Source organism: Eupeodes corollae, chromosome 1 (assembly GCF_945859685.1).
Source record: "Eupeodes corollae chromosome 1, idEupCoro1.1, whole genome shotgun sequence".
NCBI classification, from domain to species: domain Eukaryota; kingdom Metazoa; phylum Arthropoda; class Insecta; order Diptera; family Syrphidae; genus Eupeodes; species Eupeodes corollae.
In genome coordinates this window covers 46859439-46882114 of record NC_079147.1, presented here as the reverse complement: position 1 = coordinate 46882114, position 22676 = coordinate 46859439, and the positions used below count along the sequence as shown (strand labels likewise).

General features: G+C 33.4%; 1 protein-coding gene across 1 annotated transcript in view; it reads right to left on the bottom strand.

Annotated features, from left to right (window-relative positions):
• Nucleotides 1-22676, bottom strand: part of LOC129938547 (protein turtle homolog A-like) — a 103317-nt gene that overhangs the window by 4851 nt on the left and 75790 nt on the right. The window lies entirely within an intron of this gene.

Here is a 22676-nt window from a genome sequence, read left to right as displayed (position 1 = left end):
TTCGCACTGAAATCGTTGTTACGGGCGATTTCAATGTACACAATTCTTCATGGCTTAAACATTCAGGCCAGACAATGCCAGAAGGAGTGTGTGCTGAGATCTTAGATGAGTTGAACCACCAAACTCAACTGGTCAACGAGCCCACTCAAATATCAGACGTGGTAGGTCGAGCAAAAAACACTCTTAACTTGTTCTTACCTAGTAAGTACACGATTAGTATTCTATATCTCCTAGGCGTCATCTGACCATTGCGTTATATACCAAATTTCTCGTGTCAAAGCTCTCCAATTAAAAAAGAGCTCCTAAGAGAACCGTTTGGCAGTACGAGAAAGCCAACTGGGACGGTCTCAATAATTATTTTAGGATCTCTAACTGTTCAGTAGGCTTCCTCGATAGTGACATTGCCACCAGCTCTGATATGATAACAAGTTTGATTCTCTTGGGAAAAAAAAGGGTAAGAAGAATCAGACTTGAGGAAAACGCATGGTTCGATGAGAGCTGCAAAGAGTTTATTAGGATTAAGAAGGTAAGTTTCGTTTACGTTTGAAGAAAACCGTAATAAGTTCAAGCAATCCAGGAAGGCCTACAACACCCATATTTGACGGACCAAATTTTGACATGACCAAAAATTACAGCGAAAAATACTGCAATGTCCCAAAATCAGTAGAAATGTTTGGTCATTTGTAAAAAATATGAGGAATTCTTCCTCTCCCTAAGTTCCTACTATCTTTGTCAATGACACTTTATTTATTAGCACCTTAAAGAAAGCTTATTTCTTTGCTAGGCAGTTCGCTGTCAATTCAACGCTGAGAGGGGCTGTTATGACTCCGCCTGATATCGAGCGCGTTAGTGTTTCAATGGGGAAAATCTTTTTTCGCACTCGTACTGTAGCGAAAGTCCTAAAGGATCTTAAATCCGCTGGTCTGGATGGTATCTCCGCTATTGTTTTGAAGAAGTGTTTCTTAACGCTGGAAAAACCACTGCGTAAGCTTTTTTATCGGTCCTACCCCTAAGGTCTCGTTCTGAATAGATAGAAAACCGCATTTGTCCAGCCTATTCGCAAAAAAGGTGAATCTTCCTCATCTTTTACTTACCGAGCAATTGCACTAACGTCAATTCTTTCCAAGGTCATGGAAACGCTGATTAATTATCAGCTCAAGAAATATATTAAAGATGGAAAGCTTCTTAATGACCGACAATACGGCTTTCGTGGCAATAGTTCCACTTCTGATCTCAGTGTTTATGTCACCCCAAAGATTGGGGCAAATCTTTTCATCATTTTGGAGAGAGTGAAATTATTGCACTTGATATTTCGAAAGCATTTGATATGGTTTGGCAGCGGACTCTCTTATCGAAAATGCGTGCTTTCGGTTTTCATGAATCCCTACTTCATTGGATTAGTAATCACCTTTCGAACCGTTCAATTCAAGATTTTTCGGATGTATTTAAGCCTGAAAACCACAAAATAAATGCTGGTGTGCACTAGGGCTCTGTTCTATCTCCAACACTTTTTCTCATTTTTATTAATGAACTAATGTCTGCAACTTCTAATTCAATACATTGTTTCGCTGACGATAAAACTCTTAGCTTTTCATATTCGTTTTCAGATTCACATCCCTCTTCTTCGAATGTGGAACTATAACGACAAAATATGATAAGCTCATTAAAATCCAACCTAAACATCATTGTACAATGGGGAAAATAAAACCGCGTGGAATTTTATGCCTCGAAAACCCAATTCTGTCTTGTATCGTTAAAGTGAGATATGCCCTTCTTACCACTATCCATCGAGGAGTCTGAACATCTCGATATTCTCGTTGTGTGTATCACCATCCACCATTTGTGGAACGATGACATACGTGATGTCGCCAAAAATGCCACAAGACGTTTTTGGTTTTCTAAGGCGATCTAATGAACTTTGAAAAAAGGTTTTAATTGTGCAATATTTACTTACCTATATCCTTGGACCTATTAAATCCGTAAGAGTTCCTTGGTGTATTTTCGGCTATGTGTTTGAGCTCCCTTTACCTCTTCCCTTCTCTCGACGATTCCTCCTTGACTGTTCTTCTCCACTTACTTCTCGGTCTAACGACTCTTCTTTCTTCTTGATTGGTGGAATTCCTCTACGTTGCCTTTCCTGCAATTGAGTTATTATCTGTTCGAAGCGTGTTTCCATTTTACTGCCTCTTTCGCTTTCATATTATAGTGTCAAAGTGTGCTTGACCCGTTTTCCTATATAGTTTGGTATTGGGCCAGAAAATCTGTACTGAGGGTTTGTAGTTTTCTGGCAATAATTGCTGTTATTGTTCTGGTGCCACAATCGTAGAACAGTATTGATTCAACATTTGAGCGAAACAGTCAAAGCTTTGTCTCTTAGCTGAGAGAGTTTTTTTAAATGGTTGATTTTCAGCCACTATGTATTAATAATCATGCATAGCTCAGTATTTAGAAACAGTTTGCAATCTTGTCTGAACCTACTTTGGACTTCAAAGTCCATACAAAAAACTTATCCGGGATACCCTTCCTCCGCAAACCAAGCCAGATAAACTCCCTGTCGACGCCCTCAATAGTCTTTTTAAAATCGATGAACAGTAGGTGAAGTGCTAATCAATATTCGAAGCACTGTTGATTGTGATCTTTTTGTATAGGTATCTTTAATACCTTTATTGAAATTCTTCGATTATTAACTTACTTCTTTCATGAGTCGGACGCCATCATATCTGTCACAACAGGGATTCGGTCCGGTCTGTATCAACATTCTTCTTGAAGTTTTGTTGGTTTTTTGGAAAAGTCCGTGATAGAGACCGACAAATCTTTCTGCAAATAATAATCTTTGCAGTTTTAAATATTCTGAAGCACCCCAATCACACTTGTTCAAGACACTACTTTACATAATTTTTAAACAGTAGCTGGAAAATGTCCATAAAAGAGAAACAATACACTTCATAACTTTGAAATGCATCACAATTCATGTTTGTTTAATTAGTTAATGCAAGAAATATAACCTTTTGTGTTTCTTTGAATAGCATACGAAGGACTAAATTAAAGTTATTAAGAACTTAACAACTAATTATTACCAAATAGCATAAGCTTTCATTTGACTTACCACGTTAAGCTTCTATACCTTTTTAACCATAAGAAAGAAAGAAACTCTACAACCTCATAGAACGTAAACAAAGTTTGTATTCCTTATGGACCTTGGAGTTTTTAAACACACACATAATTTTATAAGTTCCTGAGGCAATTGTTATTTGCGTAAAGATATTTCATCTTTACATACCTATAAACATTAAGCCTCTAGACTCATTTCACTCTTAATTTGATGTATTTATTTGTTTAGCTTCTAGCAATGTTTATTTTTGTCAATCATCGATGTGAAATATTATTATATTAAGCCCTCATGAGATCTCAATTACTAATATTCTTAATTACTAAATTATACATTATACACAAATATACAACTCACATTAATGTTTTCCAAGACATTATAACATGTCTGAATGTCTCTTACCTAACTTCTAGTTTGGCAATATTTGTGTGTAAGCACACACAAAATCCAACACCAATTATAATAATAATAATAATAATCTTTGCCATAGGCAACAACCAGGAACGTATAGTTATGGGGTTAGGAGAAGGGGGTGAATTTGACTGTATTTTAATTACATGTAAGTATACATTAATTAGTTCCACTATTTACATTTTAACAGATTTGAAAAAAAACTTAAATGTTTACAGAAAATAAAGAAGACAATTCTTAATTAAATGGAATCATTAGGAAATGAACCATATTTTTGGAAAAAATCTGCTACGTAAATGATATTTTGAAATATTAACAAAATAAAATGTTAACAGCAAGTAAAGTATCATAGAAACCCCATGATAATTTCAAATTTTGCTGACTGTTCTTAGAACTGTTTTGAAACATATATTTATCATTTTTAAAATTTAAAATCCGTTTTTTAAAAATCAGATTAAAAGATTAAAAAAAAGGGTTATTGATATTTTAAATAATTTAAATTAAGCTAAAACCAAGCTAATATCAGGAAAATGTGAAGAGTTTTTATTTTCTTAACAACAATTTTGTCTATATTTTACAAAAAAAGGCTTGGAACTAATAAAAAAAAATATGCAACAAGCCAAATTGCAAAGAACCTCAAAAAATAAGCAGTGATTAATTGAAGCTCAAAGTAAACACTAACTCAATTGGGGCGTTACCCAAATTTTAAGAGTAACTTTCTGTCATCATCAACCCGTCAAATCTAACTAAGCTTTAGAGCTCCATTTCTTATGTATCATTATGAACCCTCTGAAAAGAAGTTCAAAAAAGCTAAGAAAACAAAAAAAAAGGTGGGGTGCGACCCACACTAACAACTTCCCATCCCGTCTGCCGATTTATCTTGTTTAAATGGTTTGTAGCTTTTCATGTTTTGTTAAAAAAGTTGTTAGTTGAATTGTTCAAAAAAACTTTAAAATTAACAATAATATGTTGCATATAATTTGATTTGAAAATATATTTTTGTTAAAGAGATTTTTAGTTAAAAACTAGTTTTTACCAATTTAAGTATCAATTCAGAACTATCTTTTTTAGGTTTATTTTTGTATGGAAAAACTGTCAATTCGATTTTACTTAAAATTAAACCGAATGTTGAATACAACATTTTTTATTAGATAAAATTAGATTAAAGCCGTATAACCAACTTTTTGAAAAAGTATTTGTGCTTGGTGACACAATTTTTTAAAAATTTTGTCGAATGCCACTGGTGTACCATCAGGTTCCATACTAGGTCATCTCTTGTTTTCTACTTATGTAAATGAACTTCCATCTTCATTAGTTAGTTGCAGCTCTCACTTATATGGTACTGACGTTCAGCTTTACTTCAGCTGCCCACTTGACCTTATAGAACATGGAGCTTTCTACGTCAATGAAAACCGAAAACCTGAAAAAAATTGCAAATTGGTCTTTGTCAAACGGACTTATGTTGAATCCAAAAAAATCTAAACGCCTTGTAATTAATAAAAACCTCTTGACCTTTCTTATTTTCCCCCTGAGCAATGCTATCATCGAATATTTGATTACAATAAAGAATCTTGGTGTGGCTTTTAATCGTCTTTTGACTGGGAATTGACTTATTTGTGCTTAAAACCTTGGAGCGCATTCTTGATTACATATAAGAGAAATCCTATTTGAACGACCTTTTGAAAGCCCTCAGCATGTTTATCTTATAAAGAATTTACAGGACAAATTTACGGAGACTGCCCTCCATGAAGTAGTGCGTACTGTAGAACAAACAATCCATTATAAGAATTTACTTCTGCCACCTTCCTAGACTAGAAGGTGCTCTTAACAACGTCCTTACAGAATCCATAGAAGATTCGCTCGTTAAGTTCGGTGGAGAAGACTTCATTTGAGAATGGATTATTTCCATGCTCAGTGGTAGGAAGATTCGAGCCACTCTAGGCAATACAATCGCAACAAAACACGTGAGTAGGGGAACACCCCAGGGTGGTGTCCTTTCGCCTCTTCTATGGCTTCTAGTCATGGGTACAATTCTTGTTAAATAAGAGAAATGTGGAGTGAAGACGGTACCCTATGCGGATGATTTGGTGCTATTGGTGTCAGGAAAGTACACCTCTGTGATAAATGAAATCACGGAGTCAGCTTTGAAGAAAGTTAGCAGCTGGGCCACGAGTTGTGGACTAGGAGTTAACCAATCTTAACATTTGGTTCGATTGTGTGGTGGCCTGCTCTTAGCAAAGCCTATAATATTAAAAAGCTAACGAAGGTTCAGAGAAAAGCTTGCGTGGGCACCACAGGGGCCATGCGCACTTGCCCAACGGACGCCTTAAACGTTATTTTGGACCTTCTACAATTCGACCTTTTTATTAAATACATAGTTTCCTTCAGCGATATCAAGCTGATGGAATCAAACAGCTGGTTGTCAAAACGTTATGGTCACAGCAACACTACGAAATTGATTCCCTCAGATATTACCTCGGTAGTAAATGTTTTAAGGTTATTTACCCATCCAAAGAAGATTGGGAGGATGACATCGTGTCGATAGGTTTCAACATAACCATCTTTACTGACGGCTCAAAGATGGAGTGCGGAGTTGGTTCTGGGATCTTTTCTGAGTCCCTTAATGTAGCCAAATCCTTTAGGTTTCCTGACTTTGCTAGCGTTTTTCAGGCTGAACTGCTGGCAATAAGGGAGGCATGTAAGATACTTAAACAAAACCGTAACTAAAACCGAAATGTGGCTATCTTTTCAGACAGTCAGGCAGCTGTCAAAGCTATTAACTCGGCCATATCCTCATGTTAATTGGTCCAGCAATGTCGCGATGAGCTTGCGAACCTGAATATTAACCTCTCTGTCAATCTGATCTGGGCTCCGGGCCATAGTGGTATCGTTGGAAATGAACGGGCTGAAGAGCTAGCAAGGCAAGGATCGGCCCTTCATAGCTCACTTGCGGAAATGGTTAACATTCCTCTTGGTGCTATGAAGGGTAAAATCTTATCTATCTACCAAACTGAATCAAACCGAAGATGGAGCAATTTACCCAACTGCATTATATCTAGGAAGATATGGCCCACCTATAACAAAACCCGTACAAACGATCTTCTATGCAGGCCAAGGCAAGACATAGCCAGGATTGTTGCGGTTTGTACCGGACATTGGCCTATAGGAGTTCATGCAGAGAAGTTGGGTATCTCTTACAACACCTTTTGCCGTAGTTGTAGTGACCAAAGAGAAAGTGAAACCATAATCCATTTCCTCTGCAAATGTCATGCTTTGGCAAACACTGGTATGAAATATTTTGGAAAAGCATTCTTTAACGAACTTGATGAGCTATCTGAGACGAAGATTAGAGACCTAATCTTTTTTCTCAATGCGACAAAATGACTCTAACGTAATCGCTATGAAGCTTCTCTATCATCAGCTACTTATCCCTTCTTTCTCATATTTAACATCGGAAAGCCGATTTTGAAAATTCGGTTAAGCTTTGGAATACTCTCTCTCGTAGTGTAAAACAAAATCTAAACGCAACAAGCTTACAAAGATTGCTTAGGTCTCATTTTTCAATATGAAAATTTTTAATAATCATTGAATTTTTGTATCTTATGATAGTTTTAACAATCAAAGTATTTTTTTTTACTATCTTGGTTCAGCTTTCTTTGTAAAACCAGCTCTCAATAAGATATTTAACATTATTATTGTTAAGCAATTACGGTATTTAAATAAAAAATAAAAGATATTTTAGTTAGAAATCAATGTTTACCAACTTTTTGTAATGTTTTTTTTAGTTTTTTTAATTTTTGTAAAAAACTGTCGATTTGATTTTTTCAACGAACTTACAATTCCACGCACTAATATCTCTAAAACAATTTTTTTTTTCGACTCTAGGGACCTTGAAACGTCGAGAAATGTAAAAATTTTATTTCGACAAATCGGAACAATTACAATAACTTCATATGGGAAGTTAAAAATATGTTGAAAAAAAATGTTCCACATACGCCTCCGTACACCTTTAGGAACTTTCTCAAATGTTTTCCTCCATTACTTGTATTAATTGCAACTTTTATGTTACATTTTATGTAACTAAAATATCTTACATTTGTTTGTACCAAGCCCCTTCAATTCTACATCCTTGACACGAGACTGCCCAGATCCCTTTGAAAGTTAAGGAACTTCAAGTTTATCTGGGTCGAAGAACCAAATTCCTCTAATTTGCGTTACAGAATACATTTATGTGTATTGTGTGTGCCATATTTCTAGACAGTTGTATAGGTGTGAGTGGGATAAACTATGTAAGTATAAACTTTTCTAATAAATATATTGATTCGTCAAGAGTGAGTAATCCTAGAGCGTTAGTGGTGATTGAGTTCCTTGTGCAGAGAAGTAGCTACAGATAAAAAGAAGAAAACGAAATCTAACTTAAAGAATTATTTCACGTGTATCCTTCAATGTTATAAAAATGTATATCTCATGTTGCGAAAGTTTATTTTTTCTCTTGAGAAATTTCTTAATTGGAAGAACAGTTGCGAAAGAACGCAGTTCTTCTTCGTCCTTATAAATACATTTACATATACATATGTTTCTATAGTATGTAGTTGGTCTTTCATTCTTTGACAGAGAAGAAAAAAATGTACAAGTTGTTGGATCAAAAAAGAAAAAGTGAACGTTTCCAGAAATGTTAGCAACAACAGAAAAAAATTTGATTATCCTCATTTCATAATAAAGTATGTGGCTCGATATAATTGCTTATCGACCGACCCTTCTACAAGGAAGACGGCTAACCATGCATTAGTTACGACTTAGGTATGTATGGATGTATGTAATAACAATGCCACAGATGGGTTTGTTTGTTTCCCTTTTTTTGGTTATTTTATTTTATATGTTAGAGAGTCCTTATAGAAGAATTTTGTAAGAAAAAAGAAAAATAGAAAAATAAACTTACATAGGTACTCAACTCAAGTTGAATCTTATGATTGATTGAAATTAAATAAAGTTTTGAGAGACCTGTCAATATTAAATATTATGTTTTATGTAATCTATATCCTTCTTATTATATCGGTGTACAGAAACGAGGATAATATGTATAATGTATATCCTTGGAATATAGAAATATCAGAAAGAAGTTTTTCTTTAATAATTTTTGGAAAAAATATGGTAAGCTTATCCGGATGACAGGAACTCAAATAATCAAGTTGATGGCATTTGATGTTGCGATATTTTTGTATTTTTAGGAAAAACTTTTGGCAGGGAAACATATAAAATAATTTGTTAAAGTTTTCTGTAAGTATAATACTGTTATGAAAGTTTGATGATTGACTAAGCGCATCTTCTAGGTTGTATCGGATTTAATTCTAAGCATAGTAAAAGTTAAATGTTTCAATTAAATAATTATCATAAACAAAAATTAGTCTAACTTTTGCAAGCGATGCATGTATAATTTGTAAAGGGTCTTCCAAAAGGGAATTCCGAACTTTGAGAGCTGATGGTGGAAAATAAGCGAAGCTTTACTAATTCTGTAAAAAGAATGTCCTGGATGAAATATTATTGAATAAAATGATACTCAACTTGATGTATTTAAAAAATATATAATGGTTTTAAAAATCCACTATTTTGTGTGAATTCTTGACTAGCTTAGTCATTGTTTTATTTTTTTTACATCGAATCATGTAATCCAGAAGTCCCCCTTTTAAGTCAAGGTTAAAGTGATACAATAAGCAAAGAAAGAGAGGGTTTGAATGAAGGTATCAATGCAGATTAGTTTTGACTTCCTGTAGATTAAATAATAGGCAAACCCAGTTGTAAATAAGTTCACATTCGAAAAGTACGGTTAGTAAAATAATCTCAGCATTTAAATAAAAAATTCATGGAGGGGCTCATATTCTAGTTGAGTTGCTTGAAAGGAGAAAGGTAATTGAGTTTTTACTTACCTACCTACTTCAGGTGGCACTACAGTCCTGTGTGAACAAGGGCCTCATCTAAAAAACATCTCCATCTAGCTCAGTCCCTATCTAGATGTCTCCAGTTTCGTGCTCCAAGTTGGGTGAGTTTAATTTCCACTTGTGCTCGAGAACTGATCCGCGGTCTTCTTCTACTGCGCTGTCCTGTGGGTGTGAATTCGAAGACTTTTCGGGCCAGAGTATTGGTTTCCATGATTGGTTTCTACGTGACTCAGGCATCTTAGGCGTTGGACTTATACCCTTCTAGCTAAGTCTTCGTCGCTGGGCTGTACAGTTAGTCGTTCCATCTTCTCTTTCAATCCACTTCAAACAACCGACCCAAGGTGCTTTCATCCGTTTTTGTTACAGTCCATGATTTTGCATCGTATAGCAGGACAAGGATGATGAGCGTCTTATAAGCGACACTTTGGTCCCTTGAGAGAGGGATTTGCTACAAGCGGTTCGCAAGAGTTATTCTTCGTTTGATCTCAGCGCTCAGAGTGTTGTTTTCTGTGTTCATAGCGAAGCCTAGGTAGACGAAGTCCTTGACCACTTCAAAGTTACATCTGTCGATTGTGAAATTTTGACCGAGAATTCGGTGTAGTAAGTCGTTTCTTTACGACTTAATGTACTTTGTTTTGCCTTCATTAACCGTTAAACCTGCCTTAATACTCACAAAAGCCCCATTGACATCAGGCTGAGTTCTTTCGATTATGTCAATGACATCAGCATATGGCAGAAATAAGACAGCTCTACACTATTCTTTCAAGTACAATATTAAAATCGCATGACACTGCATCTTCGTGTTTATAACCTTTTTTGGCATCGAAGGTTCTTTTAAGTTGTTTCCAACCTTTATGGTGCAGCGCGAATTCTCCATGGTTATCCTGCACAAACTTATAAGTTTGGTATGGATGCCAAAACTAGACATGACTCATATGTCATATTCGGCCTTGAAATCGATGAAAAATGGTTGGTGTCGATTTGATGTTCTACGTTTTTTCCCCGGATCTGGCGTAATGTGAATATTTGATCGACTGTGAACTTTCCTGGTCTAAAATCACTCTGACAAGGAACTATCAGGTTGTTAACTATGGGCTTTAGAAGTTCATATATTACGGAAGAGAAGATTTTGTAAGCGATGTTAGATAGACTAATGCGTCTATAGTTAGTGCAGTTAAGAGGTTCTCCTTTTTTTAGAAACTCTCTGAATTTTTAGTAGATCATTTAAATAGGGAAAAAAGAGGCTGAGATGCGACCCACACTGATAACTTCCCATACCGTCTGTCGATTTGTTTTGCTTAAAAGTTTGTCTATATGTACTCGTATCAATTTTTGCCAAATTTGCGCACTATTTTTTGTAGATTTTATTTTTTATGAAAAAACGGACTGTTGGATTTTTATATAAAAATTACTGAATATTTAAAACAATATTTTCTATGAAATAAAATAAGTTTGAAGCCAATATTTTTAATTTTTGAAAAGCTGTTTGAGCCGAAAGTAAATTTTTTCAAGTTTTAGTATTGTTTTTTTTTATTAAAGTTTTATTTTTTGTAAAAAAACAGTAAATTCGATTTTTTTCAAAATTGTATCGAATGTTGAAAACAACATTTCTTATAAGATAAAATTAGTTTGAAGCCAATATTTAAAAGTTTTGAAGAGATATTTGAGTCGAAAATCAATTTTTACCAACTTTTATATATTTTTTTAGGTTTTTATTTTTTGTAAAAAAACTGTCAATTCGATTTTTATCAAAATGTGTCCTAATATTGATAACAATATTTTTTTTAAGAAAAAATTAGTCAAACGTTATTATCTCAAAGTTTTTAAAAGATATTTGAGTTGAAAATAATTTTTTACCAACTTTTGTTAATTTTTTTTTCGGTTTTTAATTTTTTGTAAAAAAACTGTCAATTCGATTTTTTTCAAACTTTAACTGAATATTGACAACAATATTTTTGTAAAGATAAAAGTAAATTAAAGGCAATATCTCAAAGTTTTGAAAAGATATTTGAGTCGAAAATCAATTTTTACCAACTTTTGTTAATTTTTTGTAAGGTTTTATTTTTTTGTAAAAAAAAAACTGTCAATTCCATTTTTCCCAACATTTTTCAAAATGTTGAAAACAATATTTTTTAAAAGATAAAATAAGCTTGAAGCCTAAATTTCAAGTTTTTGAAAAGATATTTGAATCGATATTCAATTTTTACGAACTTTCAGTAATGTTTTTTTTTGGATTTTTATTTTTATAAAAAAAAATGTCAATTAGATTTGCTTAAAATTTTATCATATGTCAAAAACATTATCCTTCGTTGCACAAAATTATTTTGGAGATGAAGTCATATTTCAGTCGTAAAATTTTGGAGGTGACAATTTTTTTTTTTCAATTTTATTGATTTATAAAAAAAAACCGTTATATTGATTTTTTTTTTTTCAAAAAATATACCTGTTTGGTATCACGTTACAATATATTATATAAAATTTAATTCAAGTCTCTAGCATTTTTGGTTCGTAAGATACTTAGGGTTAACCAAAATGTTCAATTTTCTTGAGACCCCTTTCTGCATCTTTCTGCTTATTATCTGTATAACAAAATTTATTTGAAGTTGATATCTCTTCTGGTTCTTGAGCTATGGAGGACGAAAAAAACATACGAACGTACGTTCACACGCACGCACAGACATCTTTCTAAAAATCTTTTATTTCGACTCTAGGGACCTTGAAACGTCGAGAAATGTCAAAATTTTCAATTTGACAAATCGGACCCATTACAATAACTTCCTAGTTAAAAAGGGAAGCAGGCATCACGACGGTATTCAATAGCTGTTAATGAATCTTATATGTTCTTTGTCATCGATAATTTTGAGCTATCTGAGCAACGGCTTAATGACTGACTTTTTCGGTTTAAATCGATCAATATGAATTTAACGATTTTGATATCCTTTTCTTAATAGACACCATTAAGAAATTTGAAAAATATATCTGAATACATTTTATTTTACCTTTATTCAAAGATATGAAGAATGTCCCATCGATGGCGATAGTTTTAATTTAAACACTTTGGCATCTCTAAAATCATCCCTCTTTTCTTTAAACACCTTTTTGTATCATTGAACGATTTAAGTTCTATAAAAAATATGTTTTTTTTTTTAAATTATATGAATCCGTATTACAATTGCCGCTTAAATTGTTTTAATTTTTGTCTTCTATCAATTTCCCTTTATTTCCTAACATTCTTTGGTTTAAACCACACAAACATTTTAAGATACTTAAATGAAAACCATAAAAGGTTTGATTTTAGAAAAGAGAAAACATCTTCCTTAATTTGACTACATTAAACAAAAACCCTTTAACTTACATACATATTGTAATATTGTATCCTGAATGGATATAATGATATATTTCGTAGAATTTTAAAATGCTGACCCACTGACCATGTATATCAATTAAGCAAATTTAATTAAACTTTGCCACATATACAATTAATTACCACATTGTCATTTACCATTTACGTATAACCGCATCATTACTATTTGTTTTTAAAGTGATATTTCCACGCAACTAATTTATAATGAAATTATATAGATATTATTTGTTATGTTTGGCATAAAACTCTTCATTTTAAATGCACATAATATGTAGATATAGAATACACACAGAAGATATTATTATAGTAGTTTAGAATCAAAAAATAAAGATTTAGCTTTAGGCACTATGATGACCAAATGGATGTTTTAGTTGGAATTATAAATAGATTTCTCCTGAGATGATTCAGAATAATAATAATTACTTTAAATTGAGGCCTCAAGGAAAATAATTTAAATTGTTTTACCGTTTTGGTTGCTTTTTGTTAATGAGTCCTGTTTATGCAAGGAAATTGTCTAAAATTACCACATTTCTTTGATTGTGAAACCCCCTCTTTAAAGTGCCTCGTTTTTATGCCTCTTACATATCTATTTTCCAGAAATTGTTTGTTTTGAGGGTCTTGGTCATTAACATAATAACCAGAAGCGTTTTGAATCATTCTTCTAATGTTAACCCTAATACCTATGTCATGTTAAAAATGTTGTGTATCCGTTTCCGGATTATCGTAAGGATACAGAACTTAAAGTGTCAACGAGTGAAAAAGAGTTTTTGCATAGAAACAATGAAACTTTCAATAGGAGTTGCTTTTAAATTGCAGTTGGTGGGATTGATAATATGACTTAAGGCGTTGCACTTCTGCTCTTTCTACGTGACCCTTAGACAATAAGATGTAACATCAGTCAATGCAGTTCCCACTATCATTGCATGCACAGTGCACATCTGATGCCGATTAAATATACAACGGTATTGGGTTTGCCATTCACCTCTTTCTAAATCACAGCAACTTCTCAAAGGATATTGGGAGATTAAATTTGTACGCTAATTCGTCTTTTGCATTCAATGTTGATACCAATCTTGAGCAAATCGAAGGAACTAATTTCCAAGCATAGCCTTTTCCCCCTTTTGTTTATTTCGTTGGCCTCATCTTCTAAGTGTAAGAAGGACAAGGCTCAGGCCGACCGACTATTCTCTATTTTGCACCCTAGGATGCAGACTTCTAAAAAAGCAGACACTCTAAAGTCCACCAACTATAGACTACTACAGTCTACTTAACATAGCTTACAGAATTGTCTCTGCCGTAATATTTGAAGGTCTAAAAACCATCGTCAATATCCTGATAGGTCCTTATCAGTGTGGCTTTAGAGCAGAAGAGTCTACAGTCGATCAAATATTCACATAACGGCAGATCCTGCAATTAATTAAATTATTGTAGTTCTAAGTTTTTACTTTCTTTGAAAAGAACCGTGGACACCGACGACGAGTTCATCAAAGCATCAAATATCCTAATTTTCTTGCTTTGCATAAGAAAATTACTTTTCGGTTTAAATTTTCTACCAATTTTACCCACCTATTAAGGCCTCGCGGGCACGAGCCCCAAACGACAATAATAATGCGCACCAAAGTCAAATCAAAATTAACTTCAGCCAAATCCAAAACCCACAACATAATCAGAAATAAATCTTAATGGTCTATTAATTTTACGTTGTCCTTTTGTAAAAAGGATTGTGTGCGTATCCGTTTCGCCCCCAATTTTTTGTTATCATTACCTACTAGAGTCCTCAATATACATAATATGGCCGGCCGACCATCCACAGCCGACTACGACAACGAAGTCACAAGGACAAAGAGAATCATAATAATTCGTTTAGCATTTCATCGCCGATGGCCTTACACAAACACATTCGTATTTAAATACATATATTATGTATTTTTTATTTTATTATTTTTGAAACAAAAATTGAGAAAATTACCACAAAAAATATAAATAAACAAAAATGAGTAATGACATCTACATAAAAGGAATGCTCGTTAGCTATAAAGCTGTTCACAAGCTATAATTTCCGTTTTCTTTTTTGAGTATTTACTTGTTCCTTTTTTCTAACATTAAAACGAAATTTTATAGCCTAAATACTAGCCATTAAGGAACTCATACTTTCCAGGGGCCATTATTCTTTTCGATTGGGACAATCGTATAAATAGTATGATTGATATCAAATTGGTAATTAATTTGGGATTTTGTGTTTGTCTGAAAAGGATGGTTATTTTGATTTTAGTGTGTTTTTTAAACAAACGGTTATTACAAAATATTACTATCAAACACATAATTTTAGCTATAGAAAATTTAGTAGGATTTTCGGTAATAAAAATTGATGTTTGTCGGCTTTTCTGTAGTCAAATTTTAATAACATTTGTCGGATATGTTTCTCTTAATTGTGTTTCTATTGAATAAGTTTTGTTCTATAATCGAAACATAAATATTGTTTTAATTACATTAAAGTAAATATGATGTTTTTGTAAATAAAATATTTATAAAACCAAATTGTTGTTCGTTTTATATGAAAAGTAAAAGTACAAAAAGTTAAAGCAACACACAAGGTTAATAAATTGTTCAAAGTCGTTTATTACAGAGACAAATTAAATCATGGTAAACATCAATCAATTATATTATTGAAGGAAATCTAATTTTGGCAAAATCAATAAATATCATCAATAATTGTTGAGGTACATGAAATGGATGCATATTTTAGACTTCATGCTTAGTAAGTTTAAATTTTACTTTCCATCGAGTCACTGAGAGGTTTATTCACTTTTTTTGAAAAATGCATTAAAAAAGGAAAAAACGAGGCTGGGATGCGAAACACACTGATAACTTAGAATCCCTCCTGTCGATTTGTCTAAAAAGGTTTGTAGGTTTTCATGTTGTGTTAAGAAACTTTTCGGTTGAATTATTTTTAAAAAATTAAAAATTACCAACAACATTTTAAATACAATTAAATAGTTTGATTTCAAAATCTTCTTTTGTTAACGAGATTTTTACCCAAATGCCAATTTTTCTCAAAATGCTACTGAAGGTTGAAAACAATATTTTTCAAGAGATACAATTAGTTTAAATCCAGTATCTCAAAGTTTTGAAAAACATTTGAGTCGAAAGTCAATTTTTACCAACTTTAAGTAATGTTTTTCCTCAGGTTTTTATTTTTTTATAAAAAAAACTGCGAATTCGATTTTTCTCAAAATTTTACCAGGTGTCAAAAAGGTTATTTTTCGTTGGGAAAAATTATTGTGTTTTCAGTTTTTGTTCGTAAAACGTTAATTGGATTTTTATTTTCTAAAATATACTTGTTTGGCAACACGTTTCAATACGAAAAAAAAATAAATTAGGTGGCGCAATAGTCGTTTCAATATATAATACAAAATTTATTTCAAGTCGCTGGAATTATTGGTTCGTGAGATATTTTAGGAAACCAGGTTAGGTTAGGTTAAAGTGGCTGTCCAAGATTCAAACGGACACACTTAGGCCAGTTTAATGGCCTATTGTGATACCATCTTGAGGCTTCCTCCTTAGCTCAGTGAAACCAGTTTGAGTCCCTTACAAAAGTGAGAGGCTGATTATGCTGATATAATTTAGATCGTTTAGATCGTTAAAGAAGAATTCTCCTAGGTAATTCATGCGTTTTCGAGCTAAAGCAGGGCATGTGCAGAAAATATGAAGAACCGTTTCTTCCTCTTCATCGTCAATACAGCTTCTGCAAAAGTCATTTGAGAATACGCCTAGTCCCTTGGCGTGTTTTCATTTCAGACAGTGTCCGGTTATGACACCTATTATTGAGTTTATATGCGATCTGCTAAGTGAGAGCAAGCACCTTGAGCGTTTGAAATCCAATGCTGGCCAGATGTTTTTTTGCCTGCCCTCCTCACAGCGTCTTGCATTAGCAGCAGTTTACATGTAGCGATGGGTTTGCCAGTACTTGCCAAACGTGGTAGGATAGGCTGTACTGTACCGTTCTTGGCGAGTTCATCTGCCTTACAGTTACCTGAAATGTCTCTATGGCCCGGCAGCCAGTAAAGGTGAATATTAAACTGTTGCGCCATCTCCATTAGAGAAGATCGACAGTTATGGACTGTTATAGAGTTTGTAGAGACTGAGTCCGGGTATAAGATGTTGATATCACGTTTTCTTTAAGCTAGGACAAGACTTCCTTTATCGCCAAAATGTCCGCCTGGAACACGCTAAAATGATTGGGAAGGCGAAATGAGATACTTAATTTCAGTCGTTCAATGTACACACCTCCTCCAACCCCTTCTTTTGGTTTTGACCCATCTGTGTGAAAATGGATTGACTCATCCTCCAAGAATTTCCTTTTCTCCCAAAAAGATCTGGGAGGTATAGAAATCTGAAAAATTCTGTCGAATTACAGTTGGTGGGTGGTGAAGTCTGTGTGCCTTGGAATTGATTTTAAATATCTAAGAATTACGGAGTGGCCAATGTTGTTGTAAGTCCGCTGTGACGAAGCTCTGAGGCGAACAGCAGAGCTTGCAGCTATTTGTTTGCTAAGTATGTCAAGATGTGTAAGGTAGAGTATAGTGTCCAGTACCCCAGATGGGGTCTTGCGAAGCGGTCCGCTTTTACATAGGCAAGCTGAACGTTGGACTTTATTTAAATTATCCCTGTTTATACATTTCCACACCGTACAAAAAATGTGTAGCCAATGCGTGTTGTAAGCCCCATTTATAACCAATAAATTTTTTTCCAAAAAGAGATAGCTACAGTTGTAGCTTTTTTGACTCTTTCCTGTACGTTCCGTTTTCAATTTAGACAGTTTTTTATCTAAGACAAGGCCCAGGTATTTAGCCACGTCTGAGAATTTTAATTGGATTCTTTTAATAAAGGGAGGGTTGATAAATGGAATTTTGTATCTCCTCGAAAATAAGACTGAATCGGTTTTGTGTGGGATAACACCCAAACCACACCGATCAGCCCAAAGAATTAGTCTGTCCAAGGCATTTTGTAAGAGTTCTTTTAGGATATTAAGATGCTTTCCTGAAACTGCTATAGCAACGTCGTCCGCATAGGCTACCACTCTGAAACCCTCCGCATCCAGACTAGTTAGGATTTCATTCAACACTAGGTTCCAGAGGAGAGGGGATAGAAAACCACCTTGCGGTGTCCCTCTACTAACGAATCGTCTGCCCGAAGAGTTGCCCAGTTTTGAGTTGATTATTCTGATAGTAAGCATTAAATGAATCAACTCCCGGAGCGAATTTTCTACATTTAGAGATGTTAGTGCAGATGTGACTGCAGATATATCAACGTTGGTAAGGGCACCTTCGATGTCAAGTAAAGCAACTATAGTGAACTCTTTATGATGGAGGGAATATTCGACGGTGCGTACTAAGGTGTGTAACGCTGTTTCCACCGATTTACCTTTACAGTAAGCATATTGAGACGAAGACAGAAGTCTTGTATCAAAAATTGCCCTTTAAGGCTTTGTTCCCCTTGGTTTTCCTCATAAAACCTTTAGACACATATCAAATAAGTGTACATTTTCTGGTTCAACAGCAAAACCAATATGAAACAAAGGGTTAATGGATATCAATCAATGTTTAAAAGGTCTTAAGAAGGAATGATGATAGACTTATAGATCTTTAGGATTGACCTGCTTTGGGTATAAAAACAACTTTAACTTTTCTGCATGCCGGGGGAACATGGACCTTTTAAACCAAAAAAAACACCCACTAAATTTTCTTGAGAGCCCTTTCTGTATTATTATCTTTATAGCGAAATTTATTTGAAGCCGATATCTCTACTGGTTCTTGAGCTATGGACGACGAAAAAAACTTCGTGAACGTACGACGTAATTATAAAATTGATAAAAGTTCATACATTTTTTAAATTAACATTTAATCGGAAAATAAAGTTAATCATTATTTTTTTTTTGTATCTTTTCAGGTGAGGAAAGAATAAACATCTTCATTATAGATCTTATAAATAATGGAATGGTAAATAATTTAAATTCATGTTCAAAAGTTAGAATTTAAAATAATTACGTAACTTGAGAATTCAAATTTCAACTACCTACTGTGGAATCGTGTGTGGTTTCCGGTGATATGATTGAGCTCCCTCCAGATCTAACCCCAATCTCGACAACTCCTCCTCTTATGTCTTCTTGATGCAATTTATTCCATTGCATTGTCGCTTTCAGTCATTACCTTTTCGAAGCGTGTGCTTAGTCTACTGCCTCTTGCGCCTTCGTATAGAAGTATCAATTATTGACATGCCAGAAAACCCTTAACATATTTCGTAGTAACTTACTAATGAAGGATTGCAGCTTTAAAGTAATCGTTCCTGCTATTTTCAGTATCCGTTTGAGCGAAGCAGTTGTAAATTTGTCTTCAAGATGAGAGAGTTGTTCCTCCAAACATTAGATAAGATCCCAAATGCAGGCTTTGAATTCTCAATACGTTTAGTGATATCTTTTTCAGATCCACCTTCTAAGATAGTGGACACTCTCTACATTTCCTATAAGCTGTTGAGCTGTTGAGATGATAACTGTGGGATTCCCATAGGCTGACCAGATTTTACTTTGAAGGTTTTCAGCCAAACGATTACTGCTATTATATTCCTCCAGTTCCTGCCAAAGCTAGCCGTACCACATCATTGATCATCAATAATAACAGAATTGCTGACAGCACTTTAAAATATAAATTAATTAATTCATTGACACCGCCAAAACCCTCCTCAAAATCAATGTATTCGATATTCAACGCTCCGTTTTTTTAACTGATTCTTATGCGGTTTTACGGTTTTCTACTACTACTACACAAAAATCGGCTTTTGTCTAAAAATAGTTTATTTTAACCTTAAATTTTTCCGCATATAATATTTTTCCGAAATATTAAACTCGAGATCTTCAAAAGTTTGTATATATCGTAAATTCTTTCTATGTCTGTTCTATTTTTAAATCGGTTTCCAAAAATAGATTTCATTTTAATAGTACTTTATTAGGGCAGCTGTGAACTTTGAGTATTCCGAAAACAACGTATGATAACGTATTTAACATGTGGACTTGAATCATCAGAATTGTCGCATTTGGGGCGGGAAATCCAAAAATCTTGTATATGGTTGTTGGGATGTTGCTTTAATTGGATCTAACTTGAAGGGCGAATCAAAACCTATAATCAGTACACAATTAACTTAAAGACGAGTTTTTGGGCACCACATACACATTTTTTTGTATGGAATTTTTTTTTTTTTTTTTCAAAAGACACTTGGCAGTATTCGACACCAAATAGTGTGGAACTTTCAACCACTAAAACCACCTGCCTGGGAAGATCCCCTTGCAGTTTGTACTCAAGTCCCTCATGCCAAACCTTGTCAAAAGCTTGAGCAACATCTAAGAAAAAAGCTGAACATACTTGTTTTTCTTCTAATTCTTTTTTCATTACATCCGATATGCTATGAACTTGGTCTATCGTAGAATGTTCATTTCTAAAGCCAAACCGATGGTTTGAGATTAACCTTCTTTCTTGTATGATTTTGCTAAGTCTCTTCAGAAGAAGTTTTTCAAAAACTTTTGCCATAATTGGTATAAGCGATTTTGTTCTGTAAGCCGTCACTTCTTTAGGTGGTTAACCTTGCTTTGATATGACAATTGCTTCAGCAATTTTCCAATAGTGCGGGACATACCGGTGCTTAAAGCATGCATACTTTTTATTTCTTTAAGTCTTACAATTATTGGTATTTCACTTTCATCTATCTTATCAACAAACTGTAAGCTATTTTCAGCTGATGAGTATGACTTAAAAACATTCGCAAGATGTTCAGCGAAAAGGTCAGCTTTTTCTTTCGGGTTACCGATCCATTTTCCATCTTGAGATTTCAAAGGGCGAGTTTTGTAACTGCGGTGTTTTCGGGCACTTGGCTGCTTTCCATAGCGAAAAATTGGTTAAAGCATCAGTCGTTATCTTCCTAAGGAATGTACTGAGTGAATCATTTTTAAATTTGTAAATTTGTTTTTTAAGATTGTTGCTTATACGGTTAAACGTTGTTTTATCATCTGGAAATCTATTATTTTTCCATTTTCTTCGAGCTCTTCTTTTCTTTATTGCTTGACTCAATACCTTTAAAAGCATTTAGCAGTTTAAAAGAGTTTGGGATACATTTCATGCAGAAATGTTAGAAATTTTGCTGAAACGTATTAATTGCAAAATGCGAAAAACCTTACAAAAATGTAGATGCAAAAAGCCATATACACTAAGAAAGTTTGCCAGAAATGTTTGGTCTTCTGGACCATTTAAAGGAAATTTACCTCAAAGAATAGATTTTTTAATTTGTTTATGGAATTGAAGACTAGTTTCAGGATTTTTAAAATCAATTTGTTTGTGCTTTCTTCTTAATAATCTGAATATTTGCTCTTTCTTAAAGAAAATATTTTTTTTTAATAATTCATCATAATTACTTAAATTTTTCCAAATTTAAAATTTTATGAATGTCGTAATTATTACCAGTTTTTTATATTTATAATAAATGAACATTTTAAAACAAAAAGATATTGATTTTGACGAAATCTATTCTTAAGTTTTTATTGGCTTATTACTGAAACTAAGCACCTGCCATAAAACCGAATTAATGCCTTAGGTTCTATACTGGGAATACTGACATTCTTATAAATGTAAGCACCTGTTTGCAAGCACTTAATTAAAAACCAACTGTTTTAATTATCAAATCAGTTTCCAAAGATGTAATTAAAAAAGTGCAATCATCTAAGTTTTATAACGTTTTTAAAACAATTGTTTAAAACCCTTCATTGAACTCCTTTTTATTCCACTACACTTTATTTCAAATTGTTCTTACACAGCAAAATTAATTAATACCTTAACTAGTTTTTATTAACAAAATAAAAAACACTTTTATGTATATCCAACAAATCAACTCAATCTAAGATCAGCAGAAAACCCCATTATAAAAATAAATTCAAGCCTTATCTTAAGCGCAATAAAACTACTCTTCCAAAGCAATTGATATGTAGGGTTAGGTACACTTAACTATGTACTGTACATCAAAGACTACATGAACGTTACGTTCTTCTATAAAGTACAATATTATAGGTTATGCGCACTAATTCTTTTTAAACGACTATTTTCTTGCAATAATACAGTTCTCATGCAATAATTGCAATCCACACTTCCAACCCCTTTAATTATTATAAACCAATTCTTCTCTCTTACTGTATATTTAGATGTAGTGTTCGAAGTAGGTACTTATACCGTAAAAAGTCATTAAGGTTCAGCAATTCAATTAAACCTATATTATTGGTTTGACTTCTTTCCCTGCTTTTTCTGTCAACCAACGAACGAACTAAAGGATATTCCCTTCTTAGTGTTGCTAAGTTGCATTTGATTTTCTTTTAAATAAAATTGAAAGTTTTGTTTTAAAAAAAATTAACATACCTACATTTGTACAAAAATATTTAAGTTTTAAAAAAAGTTTGTGTTTAAAAGTCTTAAATGTTAGTCGTTTATTTCAAAACCTTTGATTTTGGCTTCGTTTTCTGACAATTAGTACGATGTCATATATTTTTAGTTTGATGTTCAAAAAACGTTATGAGTTTTTTCCAAAAAAAAAAATTTAGCCATATAAAATAGATATACACTCTGGCAACTCCCTTTTTAACCCTTAAAGTCAAACCAAGAGTCTTTTCGAAATCAAAATCATAAACCAATGTCAACAACCGGTGTGTTTTGTGTACATTCCATATATGTGAGTATTCCTTGCAATTTACTAAATTTAAATCTTCAATATTGCACCTAAACCAACTGACTGTACCATCATCGGCACACCCCCACCCACAATATAC